This window comes from Elephas maximus, chromosome X (genome assembly GCF_024166365.1).
Source record: "Elephas maximus indicus isolate mEleMax1 chromosome X, mEleMax1 primary haplotype, whole genome shotgun sequence".
In the NCBI taxonomy this organism is placed as follows: domain Eukaryota; kingdom Metazoa; phylum Chordata; class Mammalia; order Proboscidea; family Elephantidae; genus Elephas; species Elephas maximus.
Genome location: NC_064846.1, coordinates 103,172,052 through 103,177,137, shown reverse-complemented (window position 1 = coordinate 103,177,137; position 5,086 = coordinate 103,172,052). Strand labels below are relative to the sequence as shown.

Below are 5,086 nucleotides of genomic sequence, written 5' to 3'. Positions count from 1 at the left end.
GCTTGCGCCTCGCCCGCCTCCCGCCAAACTCCCGGTGGGACGGCTCCCCGGCTGGGACTCTGCTCTCCCCGCTCCAAGATCAGTCACTGCCTCCCGGGTGTTTCTCCCACCGGCTGTGCCGCTATGCCGCCCGCGCCAACCAGCTAGACTTCCTCCCGGGATAGGTTCGGGGTGGGTAGGGCTGGGCCCCTTGTCTGTGCCGTCTACCCCCCGGGCTGTGCCCCAGCCCGGGCTCCGAAGGCCACCCGCCTGGTACGCTGGCTCTTAGTTCTGAAAACGATCGCTGTCTGCCGGTATTTGTTCATTCTCCGTCTCTAAGTCTGTGTTTGTCATTCAGAGTTCGTAGATTGTTGTATATGTGATCGATTCACTTGTTTTTCTGAGTCTTTGTTGCAAGAGGGATCCACGGTAGCGTCCACCTAGTCCGCCATCTTGGCCCCGCCTCCTGCCATGCAAGAGATTTTAAAATGTTGGTGTAATTCTTTCTCCAACCAACAGTAGTTATACAGATTTTTGGTATATCATATTTCCTTTTTTTTTTTTAATTTCCTTATTCTATTTTATAAATATTAATTTTTGCTGACTCAATGTTTATTAATGGTCATTATTTTTGTCTTTTATCCTTGTCTTTTGCTTTAAGAAAGAGCATGGAGTTTGTGTCAGGAGTCTTAAATTTGAATCTTAGTCCCACATTTGCTGTATTTTAGGCAAATAATGTGCAACAGAGAGTTGAAGGGATTTACTCAAATTCATATTGTGAGTACCATATTTTTATGCAAATAACGTGTGCCTTCTACTTTTGTTTGCCAACCATGCCCTCCCCCCAGGAGGTACTTTCATAAGCATGTTATGCTAATTTTTTATGGCAACATGTAAAAAAATTGGCATAGCAGCGCTTATGAAAATACCTCATGGCAGGAGGGCACGATTGGCAAACAAAAGGAGAAGGCACATGTTATTTGCGTAAAAAATACTGTACTCACTGTATGAATTTGAGCAAATGTCTTCAGCTCTCTGAACTTCAATTGTATAGGGTTGCTATGAATTGGAATTTATTTGACAGCAACGGGTTTACTAGCTGTTTTGCATGACTGTATTAAGTAAAGCAGCCACATATTGAGTTCTTAATCTATGCCAGATACCTTATTAGGTGCTTGTCCTCTTGAACTCATGCAATTAATGGACATGAAATTGCTATGTGATTCATTAAGTTCTGCACATTAGTTAGATGATGATTGGGTATCATTTCCTTTCCAGGCGTTGACTCCTTAATATCCTTAAGGTGAGAGAAGGCGCAGCAGCTGCTTTCCAGTTTTCATTATATAGGAACTCTGTAGGATGTAGTGGGAGAACTAATGGGAGGTCTAATATGAGATATAGGCAAGCCATTGCCTTTTTCTGAAGTTCGTGGGTGGAGTAACTTTTTTCAGGCCTCAGTTTCTGCAGACAGCTCCTCGTCAGTCAACCAAGGCATGAAAATTAAGTCATAAGTGAAAAGGATTAGGAGGACACAGTCTCTTTGTTGAAATTTCTAAAAGACTATAAAATAATAGGATATAATATAAGGTATAAAAAAGGAGACTTGGTGGCCCAGTGATTAAGCACTAGGCTGCTAACCGCAATGTCGGCTGTTCCATTCCACTAGCCATTCTTTGGGAGAAATATGTGGCAATCTGCTTCTGTTAATATTACAGCCTTGGAAACCCTATGGGGGCAGTTCTACTCTGCCCTTTCCGACAACAGTGTTTGTTTTTTTTTTGTTTGTTTGTTTATCAAATAATAAATAAACTAAGCAGATATATTCTGCATGGCTCCTTGGGGCAGAGCAAGGACCAGTGGGGTGAAAGCAATAGGAAGGAAGATTTTAGCTCTCTGAAAGCAGAATCACATTGTCAAAATGAAAAGAACTGCATTTGATGATTATCCTAAGCGTTTGGACTAGGATGCAAACTACTGCCTACGAGTGGGCAAATCATTCCACTGGAGATCGGAGGATAGCATGAGCTTCCAAACATTTCCTAAATCAGGTCAAGAACACATTCTGTGTAGGAAAAATAGACAGCTGATTGAGACATATTGGTTTTTATATTTCTCTATTGTTGGCCCTTTATACTTATATTTTGTTTTCAATTTCATTGAGCTCAGTTTTATAATTATCAATTACCTCCTTTATTTTATTTTTGCTTGTTTTTTTAAAAAAAATTTTGTAAGTTGTACAACTTTTATTCAGTTTAAGTATTTTTCAATTTTTTTAATTTTATTGTGGTGAAATCGTACATAACAAAACCATGCTTACTATCCTTTTCCAAATCATTCCACTACCATTAACATAACCTCAATGCCCCCTGAGTATAAGCTCTCCCTTTGCCCCTCCTTCCTACCCTTGGTAACATGTTTGGTTTCTATATATTTGCTTATTTCATATAAATGGATTATACAGTATTTGTTCTTTTGTGACAGATTCATTCCACTCAGCATGATGTTTGCAAGGTTCATCCATGTTGTGGCATGCATCACAGCTTCATTTCACTTTACAACTGAGTAGTATTCCATTGTATGTACATAGTACATTTTGTTTATCCATTCATCTGTTGATGGACATTTTGATTGTTTCCAACTTTTGGCTGCTGTGAATAGTGCTCCAATGAACATTGGTATGCATGCGTCTGTGCTGCTGTCTTCACTTCTTCTGGGTATGTATTTAGGACTGGGATTGCTGGGTCATATGGTAGTTCTGTATACTTTTTTTTTCCATAACCACTTGTGTTTTATTGTTGATCAGTGCAGAGGGGCAGGGGAGGCAGTGAGAAGTGGGTGTAACGCTCGGAGACGGGCTGATGGAATCCTTATGAGGTTCATACTGCAAGGGCGGGGGCAGGACTCCCTTCTGTGACTTCCAATTTAGGTTTCCCCTCCCCACCCCGTCACACTCCTAACCCTACTGTGACCCAGGATCTTGAGAATTGGGGAAGCCAGCTGGAGTATTCCAAGAAGAGACAGGAGGACGGAGAATTCTGGGAGGGAGTTGAGTATTGGTCCCTGGGGGTAGATGAATATTCCCCCAGGTAGCCCCTGGATACTGATTGATATTCCCCCAGCTGCCTCCTGGATATTGATTACTAATCCCCCAGCTGCCACCTGGATACCTATTGATATTCCCCCAGCTAGAACCTGGGAATTGATTGTTGATTCCCCAGCTTCGTGCATGGGATGGTGGCATGGGCTTTGTCCCCCAGCCAGTTCCAGGACGTCCACCTCCCCAGGACACACAAGGATTCAGGGCCCCCCAGGGGTGACAAGGCAGCAGTGACTGACGGATTCTGTTGATGAGAGCACAGAGTGGGCGTAGGACAGGGATTTCCCCCTGGGCTCCCAGTGGACTAGAACGTGGTGGCCATCTAAGCTCAGGGTCCTGGTGGAGGAGGAAAGCAGCAGGGGGGACACCTGCAAAGTGTGCAGAAGGACCTTCAGGCAAAAGGCCGCTGCCCAGAGGGAGGGCAACAGCACTAGCAAGGTAGGATAGTCCTTCTGGCAGCAAGTCCCCGGGATGGTCCTCAGCCGCAGCAGCCATCACCGGCCAAGGACCCTCAGGGGGCCAGGAGTCCTTAGAGCGCAGCCCCTCCGATGACAGCCCCTTCTGCACCCCAGAACCTCGTGCAGCCTGGGAGCCATCATACAGAGACATCTTGGGCTTCAGAGGACTCCTTGCTAAGCCATTAGACCCAGCATCTGGCTTGGGCTTTGGATGTTCAGAGTCGGAGGACCTGGCCAAGGAAGGTTGTCCAAGCAGAGGTAAGTTGGTCCCAAGTCCAGGGGGACTTTCTCCTCCACTGCACTGATACTTCTGGCAAAGAGACATTTCTGGAGGTCAGAAGTCCAAAATGAGTCTCATTGGCTCAAAATCAAGGTATCGTGAGGACTTCATTCCTCTCTGAAAGCTCTAGAAGAGAATCCATCTCTGTGCCTTTTCCAGCTTCTAAAGACCACTTGCCTGGGCTCGTAGCCCCCCCCCCTCCATCTTCAAAGCGAGGAACAGCAGGCCAAATTCTCACACTGTATCACTCTGACCTCCTTTCTCTTCTGCACTTACTGTAGACCCTTATGATCACATTGGATCCATCCGGATAATCCCAGATAATCTCCCTACTCTAAAGTCAGTTGATTAGCAAACTCCATCTGAAACCTTAATTTCCCTTTGCCATGTAACCTAATATATTCACAGGTTCCAGGGGTTAGGATGTGGACATATTTGGGGGGAGCATCATTCTGCCTATTACAGATGGTCAGTTGTGTCCACAGAGCTTAAGAGATCTAGAAAGAGAGCAGATGTTTCCAACAGTAAAGGAGGGCATTTAAATGCTACTGTTGAATGGCCATGAGTTGATATTTGTTGAAGCTGGGTGAGGGAAGCATAGGGTTTCATTGACTTTTCTGTCTACTTTAAATATGCTTGAAACTCCTCCTGATAAAAAGTTTTGAAATGCCCTTGTTCTCTCCATTGCTTCTGGGAGGTCCCAAGACTAAGCATGTGTGGTTGCCTGAGGTCTAAACATCAGCAGTTAGCAGATTTTACTGCTCCACCACCATCCATACCCCCTGCTGGCTAGCTATGGGAGGAGAGAAGAGTTCCTCTCCAGACTGGCCAGTGGGTGGAGGGCAGTGGCCCTTTTGAGTGAAATCCACCATTTTTTTAAATAATTTTTATTGTGCTTTAAGTGAAAGTTTACAAATCAAGTCATTCTGTCACATATAAGCTTATATACACCTTATTCCATACTCCCACTTACTCTCCCCCTAATGAGTCAGCCCGCTCCCTCCTTCCGGTCTCTCCTTTCGTGACAATTTTGCCAGTTTCTAACCCTCTCTACCCTCCTATCTCCCCTCCAGACAGGAGATGCCAACACAGTCCCAAGTGTCCACCTGATACAAGTAGCTCACTTTTCGTCGGCATCTCTCTCCAACCCATTGTCCAGTCCCTTCCATGTCTGATGAGTTGTCTTTGGATATGGTTTCTGTCCTGGGCCAACAGAAGTTTTGGGAACCATGACCACCAGGATTCCTCTAGTCTCAGTCAGACCATTAAGTC

At 45.0% G+C, this 5,086-nt stretch overlaps 1 pseudogene; it reads right to left on the bottom strand.

The window, feature by feature from the left end:
• Positions 1 to 2,938: 2,938 nt before the first annotated feature.
• Positions 2,939 to 4,686, bottom strand: LOC126068764 (uncharacterized protein C6orf15-like; annotated as a pseudogene).
• Positions 4,687 to 5,086: the final 400 nt, after the last annotated feature.